The 20,371-nt window shown below is 43.9% G+C and overlaps 1 protein-coding gene across 2 annotated transcripts in view; it reads right to left on the bottom strand.

Moving 5' to 3' along the window:
• LOC124552621 overlaps positions 1-20,371 on the bottom strand; it is a 454,634-nt gene that overhangs the window by 323,316 nt on the left and 110,947 nt on the right. The gene's annotated exons all lie outside the window — the stretch shown is intronic.

Here is a 20,371-nt window from a genome sequence, read left to right as displayed (position 1 = left end):
CAAAAATCAGAGTTACAAGTACGACAAAGATCATAGTGACAAAAGAAAGAATACACATAAGAATGATATCATTGCAATATTAACATATCGATGTATCAAAGTACCTTTACATTAATGAAATCAGATCTGAATGTTGTCACAGAAATATGTTAACTATTCTACAGAAACATAGTAGAATATTGCTGGTATCCAGAGGTTGAGGTTAGGTGCCGTAATGGTTACGTAATTCAAGTACCATTACATGCTGCCATGTGAATGGTTATTGCACGTTGACGTCCGCTTCCCGTGCACGGGGTCCCGGGTTCGATTGCCGGAGGGGTCAGGAATTTTCGCCTGCCTCGAGATGACTGGGCGTTCGTGTTGTCATCATTTCATCATCATTCATGGAAGTGGCGAGATTGGACCGAGCAAAGGTTGGGAATTTGTACAGGCGCTGATAACCGCGCAGTTTAGCGCCCCACAAACCAAACATCATCATCACCTTGACGTCGAACATGGGCGGGTGGAGTAACATTGATGTGACTGCATCGTGCAGTTCCGTTCCAGATCTACATGTGTTGCATTTCAAAACACAGTGTTACGGTGCTCGCTTATTTCCAAGTCCGTGTCGATCTTAGTGCTGAGTTTTCACTCAGACGGCGGTTTGGCGATAGGCGGTTGTTTTCCGTGTGTGATAGCTGGCCGCAGCTTAGCTGGAGGCGTGTGAGGAGGAGACAGGTGGCTGCCTTCGGTGGAGACAGTTCGCCTGGGATTGTTTGCGTCTGGACGCGGAGTGGGGCCCGATAGGAATACCGGACCGTGATTTTACGGTTAATAGTGTGGACAGCGGCGTGGTGTGCCGTTTAACTTTATTCGCAAGGCGAGCAAAATCTCGCCTGTTTGGCGAGCCTGAGTTTGAAATACCTTCTATGTGCAGCGGGGCGTCATTTCGTCGTCCGGTCTCTCCGTCGCGGGGATTGCTATCCTCGTTTACCGTCCCATGGATGTATATCGATGGGCTACGCTGCTCTCCGTACTCTACTAGACGCTGGTGATGGAAGTGCGTCGTTCAGCGGCACGTTAGTCTGGGTGATGTTTGAACTTCAAGTAACTACGAGTGGCACTCCTTAGAGTTGCCTTGCGCGGTTAGATTGGAGTTTATTTTGTCTTGTGGTGCTTCCGCTCTCCGTTAACGAACGTTAAGCTTGATTTGGCACTCCGTACGACGCTTGGCACCTCAGCAGGCGTGTCGGAGTCACCTTCGCGAGTAAACAGAAGCCTTTGAACTGACAGGTCTGGTGTTTTGCATATCTACATCTACATCTACATCTACATCCATACTCCGGAAGCCACGTGACGGTGTGTGGCGGAGGGTACCTTGAGTTCCTCTATCGGTTCTCCCTTCTATTCCTGACTCTTATTGTTCGTGGAAAGAAGGATTCAAATGGTTCAAATGGCCCTGAGCACTATGGGACTTGACATCTGTGGTCATCAGAACTTAGAACTATTTAAACCTAACCAACCGAAGGACATCACACACATCCATGCCCGAGGCAGGATTCGAACCTGCGACCGCAGCGGTCACGCGGTTCCAGACTGAAGCGCCTAGAACGGCACGGCCACACCGGCCGGCAAAAGGAGGATTGTCGGTATGCCTCTGTGTGGGCTCTAATCTCTCTGATTTTTATCCTCATGGTCTCTTCGCGAGATATACGTAGGAGGGAGCAATATACTGCTTTACTCCTCGGTGAAGGTATGTTCTCGAAACTTCGACAAAAGCCCGTACCGAGCTACTGAGCGTCTCTCTTGCAGAGTCTTCCACTGGAGTTTATCATCTTCGTAACGCTTTCATGATTACTAAATGATCGTGTAACGAATCGCGCTGCTCTTCATTGGATCTTCTCTATCTCTTCTATCAACCATATCTGGTAGGGACCCCACACTGCCGAGCAGTATTCAAGCAGTGAGCGAACAAGCGTACTGTAATCTACTTCCTTTGTTTTCGGATTGCATTTCCTTAGGATTCTTCCAATGAATCACAGTCTGGCATCTGCTTTACCGACAATTAACTTTATATGATCATTCCATTTTAAATGACTCCTAATGCGTACTACCAGATAATTTATGGAATTAACTGCTTCCAGTTACTGACCTGCTATATTGTAGCTAAATGATAGAGGATCTTTCTTTCTATGTATGCACAGCACATTACACTTGTCTACATTGAGAATCAATTGCCATTCCCTGCATCACGTGTCAATTCGTTGCAGATCCTCCTGCATTTCAGTATAATTTTCCATTGCTACAACCTCTAGATATACTACAGCATCATCCGCAAAAAGCCTCAGTGAACTTCCGATGTCATCCACAAGGTCATTTATGTATATTGTGAATAGCAACGGTCCTACGACACTCCCCTGCGGCACACCTGAAATCACTCTTACTTCGGAAGACTTCTCTCCATTGAGAATGACATGCTCCTTTTAGTTATCTAGGAACTCTTCAATTCAATCACACAAATGGTCTGATAGTCCATATGCTCTTACTTTGTTCATTAAACGACTGTGGGGAACTGTATCGAACGCCTTGCGGAAGTCAAAAAACACGACATCTACCTGGGAACCAGTGTCTATGGCCCTCTGAGTCTGGGTTTCACACGATCGTCTCTTTCAAAACCCATGCTGATTCCTACAGAAAAGATTTCTAGTCTCCAGAAAAGTCATTATACTCGAACATGATACGTGTTCCAAAAAAATGGTTCAAATGGCTCTGAGCACTATGGGACTCAACTGCTGAGGTCATTAGTCCCCTAGAACTTAGAACTAGTTAAACCTAACTAACCTAAGGACATCACAAACATCCATGCCCGAGGCAGGATTCGAACCTGCGACCGTAGCGGTCTTGCGGTTCCAGACTGCAGCGCCTTTAACGTGTTCCAAAATTCTACAAATTGTTCATAAATTGTTTTGGTATTAAGTTGACTGAGGTTTCTTATGGATTTCCCGGCATTTGGTCTGTTGTCCGGCCCAGGATAGGTCTCTTTGTTTTAAAAGTCGGTCCTTGTTTTGGCTTAGTAATATTTTGGGTTTACTGCCTGGTGGTTCTGGTAGTACGCCGGGTCGCTGTGGCTGTGTTGCATTTTGTATGGGGCTATGTTCTCGGAGCCGTGGAGTACCATGATTTTATTATTATTTTAAAGTAACATTATCACTTAAATGCTTTAATTCTTTTGCGTTAATTGCAACTTGGGCACTGAGAAATTCAGTAGTGTAATTACGGAAGATTTAATAGTGGCACATGCCCCTTTACCTGTTTCGTAATCTGTTAATTACCGAAAGACCTTAAGCTCATAGTCATATGATGTGATTTTCTTCAATTATTGTATTTATACGTCATGTTACTGTTTTTTAATTTGCTGATCACTGGTGTACTGTTCCAAGTATAAAAATTTTTCAGGTAGCTATTACTTGGGTGGAATGCGAGGAACCGCAATAGAGAGCGTAGTTGCGTGCCTTACGTGTTGGCGCGGCCGGTTGTCCGTTGTTTGTTTTGGTGCACCTGAGTTTAGTATTGTATTTCCTCCTCCCTTGCGGCCCCGTCTTGTTCTTCTCATAAGCATTTCCTTCAAGGCATTTTAGTTAATTTTATGCTAGAATTATTTTAATTTCTTACATTGGTAAAATTGTGCGGCCTTCATTATGCACTCTCTTTGTCACAGCGGAGTTGATGTGCCATTGTAATTTCTTAAACTCCATTGTGTGTGCCCTTCGTGATACACATTGTTTGTATGCGAAGAAACTTGCCCCCCTTCTTGCAGCGGTGTACCGTAGGTCTCTAGAAGAGCGTAGCGTTCCAAAAGATTGGAAAAGGGCATAGGTCATCCCCGTTTTCAAGAAGGAACATCGAACAGATGTACAGAACTATAGACTTTTATCTCTAACGTCGATTAGTTGTAGAATTTTGGAACACGTATTATGTTAGGGTATAATGACTTTTCTGGAGACTAGAAATGTACTCTGTAGGAATCAGCATGGGTTCCGAAAAAGACGGTCGTGTGAAACACAGCTCGCGCTACTCGTCCACGAGACTCAGAGGGCCATAGACACGGGATCCCAGGTAGATGCCGTGTTTCTTGACTTCCGCAAGGCGTTCGATACAGTTCCCCACAGTCGTTTAATGAACAAATTAAGAGCATATGGACTATCAGACCAATTGTGTGATTGGTTTGAAGAGTTCTTACATAACAGAACGCAGCATGTCATCCTCAATGGAGAGAAGTCTTCCGAAGTAAGAGTGATTTCAGGTGTGCCGCAGGGGAGTGTCATAGACCGTTGCTATTCACAATATACATAAATGACCTTGTGGATGACATCGGAAGTTCACCGAGGCTTTTTGCGGATGATGCTGTAGTATATCTAGAGGTTGTAACAATGGAAAATTCTACTGAAATGCAGGAGGATCCTCAGCGAATTGACACGTGATGCAGGGAATGGCAATTGAATCTCAATGTAGACAAGTGTAATGTGCTGCGAAGACATAGAAAGATCGATCCGTTATCATTTAGCTACAAAATAGCAGGATAGTAGGTCAGCAACTGGAAGCAGTTAATTCCATAAATTATCCGCGAGTACGCATTAGGAGTGATTTAAAATGGAATGATCATATAAAGTTGATCGTCGGTAAAGCAGATGCCAGACTGAGATTCATTGGAAGAATCCTAAGGAAATGCAATCCGAAAACAAAGGAAGTAGGTTACAGTACACTTGTTCGCCCACTGCTTGAATACTGCTCAGCAGTGTGGGATCCGTACCAGATGGGGTTCATAGAAGAGATAGAGAAGATCCAACGGAGAGCAGCGCGCTTCGTTACAAGAAAATTTAGTAATCGCGAAAGCGTTACGGAGATGATAGAGAAACTCCAGTGGAAGACTCTGCAAGAGAGACGCTCAGTAGCTCGGTACGGGCTTTTATTGAATCTTCGAGAACATACCTTCACCGAGGAGTCAAGCACTATATTGCTCCCTCCTACGTAAATCTCGCGAAGAGACCACGAGGATAAAATCAGAGAGATTAGAGCCCACACAGAAGCATACCGACAATCCTCCTTTCCACGAACAATACGAGACTGGAATAGAAGAGAGAATCGATACAGGTACTCAAGGTACCCTCCGCCACACACCGTCAGCTGGCTTGAGGAGTATGGATGTAGATGTAGATTTAGTGTCTCATATATCATGACGTGCGTGTATAATGGTGCAATAAATGGATGATTTTTATTCCTTTTTCTTTTTTTTTTTTTTTTTTTTTTTTTTTTTTGGCGCCCTTCATGCCTCCTTTCTCGTCCCTATTGGTACGCTATCCTTATACTTGTGTTGGTAAGCCACATCACACAGATTGTTCCAAAAAATGGTTCAAATGGCTCTGAGCACTATGGGACTTAACATCTGAGGTCATCAGTCCCCTTAAACCTAACTAACCTCACACACATCCATGCCCAAGGCAGGATTCGAACCTGCGACCGTAGCGGTCACGCGGTTCCAGACTGAAGCGCCTAGAACCGCACGGCCACACCGGCTGGCCAGCTTGTCCGCTTAAAATCGCTTGTGCTATGTGGTCGGTTATCAATTTTTTGAACAGCCTGCCGCTACCAGTGGGCTGTACACCACGGTCTAACCTGAGCGGACACCGCTTCATACATCGCCTTTCCCGCCCCCGCTCTCGTAGGAGCCGTCTAATCCACCGGGCGCGTAGTTGCGCAGGTAGCGGCCACAAACAGACACACAGAAGCGGCTACAGCTGTTTCGCTCCTCCTTTTGCTTTCACTTCCGCAGGGCGCCCTCATTCGGCGCTCGCCTTTTGTCCCCGCAGGTGACAATGGGGCGTCGATCGCCGTCGCCAATCGCCGGCTGGAACAAACGCTTCTGCCCGCCGCGAGGGCGCGCGCGCGACGCCGCAACGCGGTTCGTCCCGCGCTGAAAGCCGGCAGCAGATTGCTACTTTAGAACATCCACCCGCATCCCTAAAACCAGTACACTCCACTTGTTACCTCGAGAAGGTGACATCGGGGGCTAAGGCGCTACGGTAGGACGTTATTTGGCCACCTTTTCGGAAGACGGTGGTCTTCTGACACCCACTTGTCCAGTTGTTTCCAACGTGGGGGTAGCTTTCTGAGGGGTGAAAACTAAACGATTCGATTCTGTTTCAGTCACGAAACCAAATTATTTTCAAAAAGATTGTTACTACTATCACAATTTTGTATGAATAATATTGATCACAGGTTCCTCACACAGTCCACCCACTACACACGTATGTTGTGCTTTGTCCCGTTCATCACTGATGATAAAAGTGGGGCATACAGAATACGTGACAAATCCTAAATATCGCCACAAAATGTCTTCTCCAAGTTGTACATAGTACCTGCAGTACTCCGGGAATTGCTTCATTACTCGCTTCGGAACAGATAAATGAAGTACTTGACTTGATATCACGACACTGCAGTAACTACATAAGGGCTAGTATATTCCTCCACAAACTTTTATTATTATTGTTAAAGTGGTTAGACGCATTAACATCCTGAAGCCGTCCAATGTCTCAATGAAGTGATTTACTAACAGTAAGTCTAGTGCACACATCTGAACTGTTTGATTTAAATGGGGTTGCAGTATGCAGGTCAAGCAAGTGCCGAAATGGAGAAGAGTAATGCAGGGGAAGCATTTTCTGTAACAAGTGTCTACCCTCACTGTGGATAGTTAGCTTTCTTATCGGAGAACGAGTTGTGGGACCACTTGCAATGCACCGCAAATTCCTTCATCATTCATTCTAAAATAGACACACACACACAAAGTGAGAGAAGGAGGAGAGAGAGAGAGAGAGAGAGAGAGAGAGAGAGGAGGGGGGAGAGAGAGAGAGAGAGAGAGAGAGAGAGAGAGAGAGAGGAAAGTAACAAAGACACAGGGGAAAGACAAACAATGGACGAAATTTCATGGAAAGTAGTATGTAAGGCAATGGAAAAATAGAGCGAAGACAATGGAGACATAAAGGCAATGGAAAGAGGAGGTGGCAAAAATAGGAGCAGACAAAAAATATATGTAGTGCTCTAAAACTCCCCTAACAAACTTCTACGACATGTAGATGGGACTGACAAGGGGAGGCCGCCAATTGTGAAATTCAGATTCGATTCATACTGCGCATAATAAAAGCTCATGGCCAGAGGTGTAATGTGACAAAGCACCAAGATGCACTTCTCAGCCGTTGTCGAGAAAATCGACAGTTAAAAGAAACCGTTGCGGTGAAATACTCTCTACGATTAATAATTTATTATTAGGTTTTTGTAATTCATATATATATATATATATACTATTAATGAGTTGCTTATGCATGTTGGTGAAGGCGGATCGCTCTCCAATTGTACCGCCTCCATTTTTCCGTTTTTTTTTTTTGACAGGGTGTACCAAAGCTCTCCCGTCCGTACTGATTTTCGATGATGTTATAAGTTGCGCTAGGGACCGCATCTACCTTCTTTCGAAGTTAGCAGGCAACTACGCTGTTATGCGGCGGCTCGTTTCGGCCCATTCAACATCTGTCCTTCAAGTTTAACGAGCGAGTAACTGAGTTTATATTTCATACCTGCCGCAGCAAATTTGTGTTCGTGGGGTCTCTATTATAATTCGAACATTTGACTTACGCTATATGTATTCGTTTCGCAATACCGTTTCTACGTCTTCCGTTAACTATACGTGGTTAACATTATGAAGACAATTAATAACATTTGTGAAATACAACTTTGTTTGCGGAAAACAATCATGTTCGAAGTCGCCAGTTATTCCACGACAAACGACTTTCAACAACTAATTATATGCATAATTGCTGCAACTGATTTCCGGGAATTATATATATATATATATATATATATATATATATTTGAATTACAAAAAACAAATACTAAAAAAAGGGTTGCACGGCGCGAGATTCGATCCGGTTACCTTCGGATTACAGACCCGAACGCTTACCGCTGCGCCACGACGCTATAGAAAATTATTAATCGTATAGAGTATTTCACCGCAACGGTTTCTTTTTAACTGTCGATTTTCTCGACAACGGCTGAGAAGTGCATCTTGGTGCTTTGCCACACTACACCTCTGGCCATGAGCTTGTATTATCCGCAGTATGAATCGAATCTGAATTTCACAATTGGCGGCCTCCCCTTGTGAGTAGGCAATATTTCGAAATGAACCCCGTGCTTCACCTATCTGAAAACATGTTTGTTAGATAGGTATCCAACAGGGTAGTCGTGCTGGCGGAGGGGGTGCTTAGATCGGATCACCTGATGTTATTTAACGCTTGTTCTGCCTCTCTGGCCTGGTTCGAGCTTCATTCACGTGTGTGTGAATGTTGGAACAACATCGTTGAGTACGCCTTGGCAGAATACACCAGCATATGGACCAACGATTCGGACACAGACGAACAGGCTGAGGTGGTCCAGTCGCATGGCCTCCACGATCACGGATTTGACACCATTGTACCTTTTACCCTGGGGTCGGATGAAGACTTTGGTTTATGCGACTCCCGTAGAGACAGAAGAAGATCTGGTGGAACGAGTTGTGGTCGCTGCAGGACAGATTGCAGACGCACCTGATGTGACAGAGAGTGTCTACCGTAGCGTCAACGTGTGCGCCGAACTTGGTGGTCGCCACGTTATTTGTAGTGGATCAGAATGCTAACCCTCGTTTGAAAAGGACAACCGTGTTTGTTTCATTTTGTTTTCTGTGGTTATTAATGACTAATTGTACAACAAGCCATGTATTGGGTCACGCCTAATAAAATACCTGTAGAACACGTTTTCAAAAACGGTACGTTTCCGGACGTGAGTACTGACAAGGGAAAGACCCCATCGCACAGTCTCAGATTTAATGATGAAGTGGTCCAGTGGATACCCCGTCAAACACGAAAACGGGAAGAAAGTGTGACGAACTTGTGCAACATCGAGCGAATTGTAAGGACCACGGCGTCGCGATTGTGTGGTCAGAGGTTTCGACTGCAAAGCGAGAGATTTGTATTCAACTCTCCCTCGTGCTCCAGTTTTATTTCACAAAATTATGAACTTTCCGCCTAGTTATTGACGTGTCTGTTCTCCTTCCGTAGTCTCGGCAGTCGTCATACAATACATCGACAGTAGAATGTAAGTCTCATGATAAGAATATATTAGCGTCGTAAATAAATATGATGAATAGTGAGCGCAGGGGAGATGCCGCATAGCCTTCACGCAGAAATGAAAACAACAAATAGACGGATGTGAGATTTGCTATCAAATGTACAGTTCGGCTTTAGAAGTCTTAACAACTGTAAATGCTATATTCTCTTTTCTGTGTGGTACTGTATGTGCTAAACAAAAGGTTTCGAACGCTTACCATATTTTTTGATTTAACTAAGGCACTTGATTGTGTTAATCTCAAAATATTGCTCCAGAAGTTGGACCATTACGGAATACGGGGAGAAGCTCACAATTGGTTCACCTGTTACCATAGCAACAGGCAGCAAAAGGTCATTACTCACAATGTTGGTAACGGCTGTGATGTGAGGTCTGAGTGAGTTACAATCAAGTGGGGGCTGCCCCAGGGATCAGTGTTCCAACCACTCCTGTTCATTATTTGCACTACTGGCCATTAAAATTGCTACACCAAGAAGAAATGCAGACGATTATCGGGTATTCATTGCACAAATATATTAACTAGACTGGCATGTGATTACATTTTCGCGCAGTTTGGGTGCACAGATCCTGAGAAATCAGTACCCAGAACAACCACCTGTGGCCGTAATAACGGCCTTGATACGCCTGGGCATTGAGTCAAACAGAGCTTGGATGGCGTGTACAGGAACAGCTGCCCATGCAGCTTCAACACGATACCACAGTTCATCAAGAGTAGTGACTAGCGTATTGTCACGAGCCAGTTGCTCGGCCACCATTGACCAGACCTGTTCAATTTGTGAGAGATCTGGAGAATGTGCTGGCCAGGGCAGCAGTCGAACATTTTCTGTATCCAGAAAGGCCCGTACAGGACCTGCAACATGCGGTCGTGCATTATCTTGCTGAAATGTAGGGTTTCGCAGGGATCGAATAAAGGCTAGAGCCAAGAGTCGTAACACATCTGAAATGTAACGTCCACTGTTCACACTGCCGTCAATGCGAACAAGAGGTGACCGAGACGTGTAACCAATGGCACCCCATACCATCACGCCGGGTGATACGCCAGTATGGCGATGACGAATACACGCTTCCAATGTCGGTTCACCGCGATGTCGGCAAACACGGATGCGACCATCATGATGCTGTAAACAGAACCTGGATTAATCCGAAAAAATAACGTTTTGCCATTCGTGCACCCAGGTTCGTCGTTGAGTACACACTCGCAGGCGCTCCAGTCTGTCATGCAGCGTCAAAGGTAACCGCAGCCATGGCCTCCGAGCTAATAGTTCATGCTGCTGCAAACGTCGTCGAACTGTTCGTGCAGATGGTTGTTGTCTTGCAAACGTCCCCATCTGTTGACTCAGGGATCGAGACGTGGCTGCACCATCCGTTGCAGCCATGCGGATAAGATGCCTGTCATCTCGACAGCTATTGATACGAGGCCGTTGGGATCCAGCACGGCGTTCCGTATTACCCTTCTGAACCCACCGATTCCATATTCTGCTAACAGTCATTGGATCTCGACCAACGTGAGCAGCAATGTCGCGATACGATAAAACCGCAATCGCCATAGGCTACAATCCGACCTTTATCAAAGTCGGAAACGTGATGGTACGCATTTCTCCTCCTTACACGAGGCATCACAACAACGTTCCACCAGGCAACGTCGGTCAACTGCTGTTTGTTTATGAGAAATCGGTTGGAAACTTTCGTCATATCAGCACGCTGTAGGTGTCGCCACCGGCGCCAACTTTGTGTGAATGCTCTGAAAAGCTAGTCATTTGCATATGACACCATCTTCGTCCTGTCGGTTAAATTTCGCGTCTGTAGCACGTCATCTTCGTGGTGTACCAATTTTAATGGCCAGTAGTGTATGTAAGTGATATAAGTGATATGTGTTACCGGTAAATCTAAAATATTTCTGTCTGCTGATGACACTAGCTTGGTAGTAAAGGATGTTGTATGCAACAATGGCTCGGTTCCAAATAGTGCAGTACATGACCTCACTTCATGGCTTGTAGAAAATATACTAACACTAAATCACAGTAAGACTCAGTTTTTACAGTTTCTAACACACGATTCAACAAAGCCCGAAGCTTTTATTTTACAGAACGGGCCTATGATTAGTGAAACTGAACAGTTTATATTTCTAGGTGTGGAGATAGTAAGCTGTCGTGGAAAGCCCACGTTCAGGGTCTTGTCCAAAGACTTAATACTGCCATTTTTACTATCCGAACGGTAGCAGAAGTGAGTGATCGTTCGACACGAAAATTAGTCTACTTTGCTTATTTTCATCCGCTTTTGTCGTATGGTATTATATTTTGGAGTAACTCTTCCCATTCTAAAAGGATATTTTTGGCTCAGAGACGGGCGCTCCGGGCAATAAGTGGTAAGTTCACGAACCTGTTGTCGACCCCTGTTCACAAATCTGGATATTTTGACATTCTTATTGTCGTTTCTTGTTACCAGTATTAGTTTATTTCCAAGAATAAGCAGCTTTCACTCGGTTAATACTCGGCAGAAATCAGACCTCCATTTGGATCGGACTTTCTTAACTCTTGTGCAAAAAGGTGTGCAGTATACTGAAGCATCCATTTTCAATAAGCTGCCACTCGAACTAAAAAATCTTATCAGTAACCACGCGCTCTCAAATCGAAACTGAAGAGTTTCATCATGGGTCACTCCTATTCTTTCAAGGAGTTCCTTGAAAAATTGTGCTGATTCTTATTGTATTGCTGATAGCGTTTGCTTAAACTTATGGACCGACTTTTCAGGTTCATGAAGATTTATTTTGATTTGTTGTTTATGTTTAGAAATAAATTGTATCTTTGGTAGCCAAAGACGTTTTCTTACAGAGATATTGTATGTTACGAAGATGTGAGGTTTCATTGCTGTCTATTGCGTGTTGTTTCGCGTGTTGCGTATATTCCTTTTCTTTCTCTGTTATGTCAATAAAGTTTTCCAGATAATTTTTACGTCTGAGATCCGTGCGTTCGTTTAGGATATCATTCGGTTATTTGTTTGTGTGTGCATAAATTTCGAGTTCTTCCAAGATGTTCATTGTTTAACGTTTTGGAATCCTATATAGAATTTCTGTTATCTTCTATGATTTTCATTTTTTAAGTTTAGGTAAAATCTTGATTGGTTGCTTTGTGTGTTCTTTAAATCAGATACTAAAACTTCATCCTGTCTGGCCGATGTAGAAACTATTGCATTTGTTGCAGGAAATTCTGTATGCACCTGGATCATTTTTTCCTGATTGCAACTTCGTCTGTAACGCGAAATGCTAGTTGCATTTTCGAATTTTGTTAACAACTTGTTTATTTTATATCATACGTTGCCTATGTATGTCGGTTTGGCTCCAGTTTTGCATCTCTTTTCAGTTTTACGTCTTTATGTATGTTATCTGCTTTACGGTTAGTATAGTCTTTGCAGACTTTGGGTACAATGTCTGGGCAGAAATTATTTGTTTGTGCTACGTCTTGTGCTGCTGTAATTCACTTCTTATTGCTTGTTCGTCCATCGGTAAATATCTATTGATCATCAATATAAAGTATTGACATTTATGCACTCTGGGGTGGCACGAGTTGGTTGCTGATATCTATAATTGTAAGTTTTCTCTAAATTTCAAATGTGTGTTGGCTCTAATTAAAGCTTATTTTTTGGGTGAACTACACAGACGTGATTTATACATGTACTATCAACATGAATACTTAACAATGGAACATATATGACGAAACACGCTTGTTGTGAACTTCTTTTACCACCAATAAATAAAAAGTTTGTAGATAAATTTGTCGAAAGTATAAAGAATGTGTCATAGGATGACCTTATGCCACGCGGGGCAGCCGCGCGGTCTAAGGCGACTTGCCACGGTTCGTGCGGCTCTCCCCCGTGGGAGGTTCGAGTCCTCCGTTGGGCATGGATGTGTGTGTTGTCCTTAGCGTAAGTTAGTTTAAGGGACCGATGACCTCAGCAGTTTGGTCCCATAGGAACTTACCACCAAATTTCTATATTTCTACAAAGTTACTTATAATCCGCCTTGATTGCAGAATGTTTGTTCACATTACCGGTTTCGGTTCCTCTAGAACCATCTTCAGATCTGCAATTTCGGTTACAGGAGTAACCCGTCCACACACAGCAACCTTCACATGCTGCGTCACATCGCATATGAAGGTTGCTGTGTGTGGACGGATTACTCCTGTAACCGAAATTGCAGATCTGAAGATGGTTCTAGAGGAACCTAAACCGGTCATGTGAATAAACATTCTGCAATCAAGACGGATTATAAGTAACTTTGTAAAACCACTAATTGCGGTTATCTCATCAGACATTATGTCTGTTTTAGCAAAGTTTCTAAATTTCTATTACCTTACGCAAGCTGCGGGCACAGCAGAGAAGAACTTTACGGCGAATTCGGGTGCTTTGAGTATTGCGCACTTTATATCGGCAAGGTTCTGCTTTTTCTTGTTTACTAAGAAAGTGATTTGTGGATGTTGGACATTTGGGTTCCTGTTTCACTAAACCTGTATGCATGACGCCGAACTAACCGCTCAGTAATACTTCTGTTCCACTCCGTACCTATCTGACAGTTATTGTTAATGACCCATCTTCAATTTGTATGCAAATTTCCCCACGTGCAGTGTTCAAATAGCAACGTAGCGGGCACTGGGGTACTGATTGCCTGAAAATCATAGTGTGACGCACATAAATGTACTGAAGAGCCGTATCTATTTGATTCAATTTCAGAGAACTGTTGCTGCAGTCCACGTTAAAAACTATGAAAATCGCTTGGACAGCCGTTTCCGAGGTTATCATGCCGTTGTTTTCCGTCTGAATTACAAGAGCATAGTACCCAGCTCGAATCATGGAAAAGGAAAACATTTTCGTCACCAGAGGCGAGAAGAGAGGGTATTTGCATAGCTGATAAATACATACGGGCAAAAGATATTTCTTACGATATTGCGCGTAAATTTCTTAGTGTTTTAATTCTAGATGGAGATTTTAACATACCAGCTATAGACTGGGAGACTCGAGTGATTAGGGCGAGTAATTGGGACAGAATCATTTGAAATTGTTTTAAGTGCTTTATCCGATAATTACCTTGAGCAGTTAAGCACAGAATCGAGAAGTGAAGATAACATCTTAGATGTGCTGATGACAAATAGATAAATTTTTTGACTCGGTTAGCGCAGAACAGGGAGTCAGTGATCATAAGGCCATAACAGCGTCGCCGAGTTCGGATGTAATTTGGTATACAAGAAAAGACAGCAAGATCTTCCTGTTTAGCAAGAGCGGCAAGAGAGAGATTTCAGGTTATATGCCAAGTCACCACGAAAATTTCATGTCCAGCGCTTCTAATGTGGCGCATCGATGGAAAAAGTTCAAAAATATTTTACAATACACTTCAGACGTGTATGTATCGAGCGGAATTGTGAGAGACAGAAGACGCGTCATGGTTCGATAACCGTGTTCGTAACCCCCTACGAAAGCGAAAAGAGCTCCACTGCAAATTTAAACATAGCCAAAGCTTCACAGACAAAAAAATTAAACGAAGCTTAAATTAACGTAAGAAGGGCTATGCGTTAAGCGTTCATCGAATACAGAAGTAAAACTGTAGCTACCAGCCTGACAGAAAATCCTAAGAACTTTTGGCCTTGTGTGAAATCAGAAAATGGATCTAAGCCATCTGTGGAGACACTCTTTGGCCACAATGTCACTGGAACAAAGAATGACCGAGCGAGGTGGCGCAGTGGTTAGACACTGGACTCGCATTCGGGAGGACGACGGTTCAATCCCGCGTCCGGCCGTCCTGATTTAGGTTTTCCGTGATTTCCCTAAATCGCTCCAGGCAAATGCCGGGATGGTTCCTTTCAAAGGGCACGGCCGACTTCCTTCCCCGACCTTCCCTAATCCGATGAGACCGATGACCTCGCTGTCTGGTCTCCTTCCCCGAAACAACCAACCAACCAACAAAGAATGAGGCAGAACAATCCAGAAATACCAAATATCTTTTTCCAAAACTCTTTCAGAGAAAAGATCACACGGACGACAAAACGACAGGTATCGAAGTAAGTGAGCAAGGGACAGGAAGGCAGATGAAATCGCTCCAGAGGTGAAAGGCTACTGGAGCTGAATTCAGACCAATACGACTCTACACTGAAGAGCCAAAGAAGCTGGTACAGACAAGCGTACTCAAATACAGAAAGATGTAAACAGGCAGAATGCAGCGCTGTGGTCGGCGACGCTTATATAGCACAACTAGTGTCTCGCGCAGTTGTTAGAACGGTTACTGCTACTCAAATGGCAGGTTATCGAGATTTAAGCAAGTTTGAAGGTGGTGTTATAACCGGCGCACCAGCGATGGAACACACCATCTCAGAGGTAACGCTGAAATGGGGGTTTTTCCGTACGACCATTTCACGAGCGTACCGTGAATATCAAGAATCCGGTAAAACATCGAATCACCGACATCGCAAAAAGATCCTGCAAGAAAGATACCAACGGCGACTGAAGAGAATCGTTCAGCATGACAGAAGTGCAACCCTTCCGCAAATTCCTGCAGATTTCAATACTGGGCCAACAACAAGTGTCAACGTGTGAACGATTCAACGAAATGTCAGATATTGGGTTTCGAAGTTGAAGGCCCAAACGTGTATCCTTAATGACTACACGACACAAAGCTTTACGCCTCGCCTGGGCCCGTCAACACCGACATTGGACTGTTGATGGCTGAAAAATTCCACCTAGTCGGACGAGTCTCATTTCAAATTGTATCGAATGGATGGACGTGTACTGGTATGGAGACAACCTGATGAATCTATGGACCAGGCGACTGTTCAAGCTGGTGGAGGCTTTTTAATTGTGTGGGGAGTGTGCAGTTGGAGTGATGTGGGATCACTGATACGCCTAAATATGAGTAACAGGTGACACGTACGTAAGCATCCCTGATCACCAGCAGCCATTCATGTCCCTTGTGCATTCCGACAAACTTGAGCAATTCCAAGAGGACAATGCGACACCTCAAACGTCCAAAATTGCTACAGAGTGGTGCCAGGAATACTCTTCTAAGTTTAAAAACTTCCGCTGGCCACCAAACACCCCCCCCCCCCCAGACATGAACATTATTGAGCATATCAGGGATGCTGTTCAGAAGAGATCTGCACCCCCTCGTACTTTCACGGATTTATGGCAGCCCTGTTGGATTCATGGTGCCAATGCCCTCCAGTACTACTTCAGACATTACCGCAATACGGCGTAGCATGGATTCGACTACTTCTACCCGCTCACGGGGCCTTACACGATATTAGGCAGGTGTACCAGTTTCTTTAGCTCATTAGTGTATTACACTAGCTGAGTAACTGGTGTTTCCCAGGTATGTGTTTATAGCAGTTCTATCTGGTACGTATTTATACCAGTTCTGTCTCGTCCTGCCCCTGCCTCTGTCCATTCACATCCTCCTGCCCCCCCCCCCCTCTCTGCACCTCGTCCTTTTCCCTTTGTCTGTCGATTTCTCTCTCCCACCTCTGTCCCTTTCCTCCTCTTCCATTTATCTATTCATTTGTCGCCCTCTTTCTCTGTCCATCTGCCCTCCCCATATCTGCGTCCAGCTCTCATCACTGTCCTCGCCCCTTTCTCTTGCCACGTTATCAATCCCATCCCAATCGGAGCTGCTGATACTTACCCAAACAGCATTTCCTTCCAGAGAGTGAGTAATATGTGTGCCAGTGTAGGTTGAATTCGATCAAACAGACAAGGAGCAGTATGTTGTCCTGAACGGGGTGACTTCAACAGAAACAAGCGTATTTTCAGGTGTGCCACAGGGCGGTGTAATAGGTCCGCTGCTTTTTACGATTTACATAAACAATCTGGTTGATGGTATTGACAGCGGCATTAGACTTTGCCGATGATGTAGTCTACAGGAAAGTAGTATCACACGAAAGTTGTGAACAAATCAATGAGGATTTGCAGAAAATAAATGCGTGGTGTAATGACTGGCAGTTATCTCTCAATATTAGTAAGTGTAACCTACTGCGTATAACAAGGCGAAAATCCCCAAAAAGTACAAAATTAATGATCAGTCCTTGGAAGCGGTAACATCAGTCAAGTACCTGGGTGTGACTATTCGAAAGGATTTCAAGTGGAATGATCAGATTACACAAGTAACGGGCAAGGCGAACTCTAGATTGCGGTTTATTGGTAGAATCCTGAAGCGATGCAGTCCTTCAACAAAGGAAATAGCTTACAATACCTTAGTTCGTCCAGTCGTAGAGTATTGTTCGTCTGTATGGGACCCTTACCAGTTGGGTCTGATTCAAGAGATTGAGAAGAGAGGCAAGACTCGTGACTGGTATATTTAGCCATCGCGAGAGCGTTACAAATCTCATGGAAAGTTTGAAGTGGGACACACTTGCAGCTAGACGGCGCGCTAAGCTGAAGGGGCTGCTCACTAAATTCCAAAATCCGATCTTCGCCGAGTATGTAGAGCAGGTCCGCCCCGGTAGCTGAGTGGTCAGCGTGACAGACTGTCAATCGTAAGGGCCCGGGTTCGATTCCCGGCTGGGTCGGAGATTTTCTCCGCTCAGGGACTTGGTGTTGTGTTGTCCTAATCATCATCATTTCATCCCCATCGACGCGCAGGTCGCCGAAGTGGCGTCAAATCGAAAGACCTGCACTAGGCGAACGGTCTACCCGACGGGAGGCCCTAGCCACACGACATTTCCATTTACCACCAACTTTCAAATCGCGCAATGATCAACATTCAAAGATAAGGGAAATTATAGCTCGTACTAAGGCGTTCAGACAGTCGTTTTTCCATCGCGCGATCCGCGAGTGGAACAGACGAGGGGGGAGGGGGTGGGGGTGGGGTGGGGGGAATATGACTTTGGCGCGAATTGTGCCCTCCGCCATACACCGCTTGGTGGCTAGCGGAGTATATATGTAGATGTAGAAAGGACTTAAGAGGACTTCTTCAATCGCGGATTTGTGTGCATATGCACTTTTCACATACATTTCGTACACGCATTTCACCTATATCTCTATCAAGTTTCGTCCTGCAGTTTCGTTTTTACGCAGCTCAATGTTTATGGCGCAGCATATCCTGAAGTGTGTACCGTACAATGGTTTAATTTGGTTTGTACATTCAGCGACATATGTGGATACTGCATGCAAAACTGGTTGCGAATGGAATTAGTTGCAGAGAAATGTTAAATTAAAACGTTTTATCTGATGTAGCAGTATTACTACACTAACAATGAAAACGTAACAGGCGATGAATTTGTTCCCTTTCAACATTCTGTTGGGGTTGTCAACGAGAACAAGTGTCGTAAACGTTTGAAATTTTTTGTTAAGCTTGTTGCGAGTCACTAGTCGCACTCGTTCTCAGATATTGTATAAGTAACGTTTGGGAGGTCACGCTTCGTTAGCTATACTATGTTTTCGCTCCGACCACTACCCGTTGGACAGGTAAGTGGTTATTCCCTTCCCGCCCCCCCCCCCGCCCCCCATTGCCATTCTTTCCAGACAGTAAGTGTAATGTGTACTATGTCTGTTTGAAACCGGTCTATTGGTTTAGGAGCGGATGTGGAACATACATACATACATACATACATACTTAAATATATTTATTTTATAATATGGATGGATTACGAACCATTGTTTTGATTTTCTGCAATAACAGTTTTAGTACTAACAGAAAATGGCTTTTTCTAAAGAACTGGATATAAAATGAATGTTTATTTTAATTAATTAATCCGATGTCACCACCGCCTTGAGCTTGATAAAAGAGTACGGCATCGTATGCGGAAAGACTTGATTGAACCACAATAATGTTTCCCATTTTTTCCTCCTCTGTTTTCTGACTTTTTGATGCGACTCACCGAGAATACATGTCCTCTGTCAACTTCTCGCACCGAACATCCTCGATTGATAGTTGTTAGACGGCGCCCTTGTGAAGCGCAGGTTTTAATATTGACACTGAACTTCATTTCGCAAGCTCAAAATTTTTTGAAATGTGATGCGGCACTAGCCGAAACGTCGTAATATATTGACAAATTTATTTAGCGGTCTAGACTGTTGCATTCGCAGAATAATTATGCTGCCCATGTTTTACAACAATATAAAAAGTGATTGTAGCCTGTGTATGTAGCTTATCATTCCACGAAACAATACCATCGGTTTAAGCATTGATGAAATTAACTTCAGGTGTGATATCCGAGGTATACAAAATTATAAGTCGGCCACATGACGAAAGCAGCACTGTATAAATGAAGCTAAATGCGGTTGTCATCCGCATCTGTTAAAAAAATTCGATTCTTTGTCTAAAATATTCTCTGGGCGTCTGTGTTATTGTAGTGTTCATCTCAAGTCCGCGAGAAACACCGTTATCGAGTTAGAAGACGATTTGTGGAAAATAATATTCGATGCGTAATTTCAACGATGGCCTAACAGCCATTACGGAAACTAGAGATCGGATCGTCAAGTTACAACTTCTGCACAAAAGCGGATGAAAACCGTATGGAGCAAGCAGAGCAGCTGATGGCAAAAGCTGCCGAAGAGCCCCGCAGGACCACCATGGTCACGAAGAAGGTGTAGGAAGACCTCTGGTGTCATCTGGAAGGATAACTACAAAAAATGTAAATCCAAAATTTCAAAAGCTTGGTTCTCGAAACCGTATTTTTTCACATTGGCGGGAAACATAACTTGAGAACGGTGTACACGATCTGGTCGAAGTCTGATGCCGGCATTCAGAACTCTGTTTTTCGGTGCACGCTTTTCGCTCGATTTTGTGGGCGAAGAAAATGACATTTACTTCGACACGTCACCGTTTTGTTAGAACCTAATATTTTTCAATTATCCTTTGTGTCCTTATAGAAAAATATTGAAAATGACTTGTACAAAATTACTTTTTTTACAGATCCAGCAGGAAGGCTTCGTAAGCTTCCGTCGATGACCATCTTCCCGCTGCAAAGAGTCCTCCCACCTGGTGCATAGGTTAGTGGGAACGCCCGATGTGGACATAGAAGTGGTTTCTTAATGACAACAGTATAAGAAATAACACTATATCATTAGTTTTTAATTTACTACGAATAAAATCACGAAAAGAAAGCTATTTTTCATATGTTGAAAGAGAGCTATCCCCTTAATGTGAAAAAAGAGCTATTACTTACAGAAGAAAAGTAAGTGGACCTAACAAGTAATTAAAAGTAAA

Source organism: Schistocerca americana, chromosome 10 (genome assembly GCF_021461395.2).
Source record: "Schistocerca americana isolate TAMUIC-IGC-003095 chromosome 10, iqSchAmer2.1, whole genome shotgun sequence".
In the NCBI taxonomy this organism is placed as follows: Eukaryota; Metazoa; Arthropoda; class Insecta; order Orthoptera; family Acrididae; genus Schistocerca; species Schistocerca americana.
This window is presented reverse-complemented; position numbering and strand designations above follow the sequence as displayed.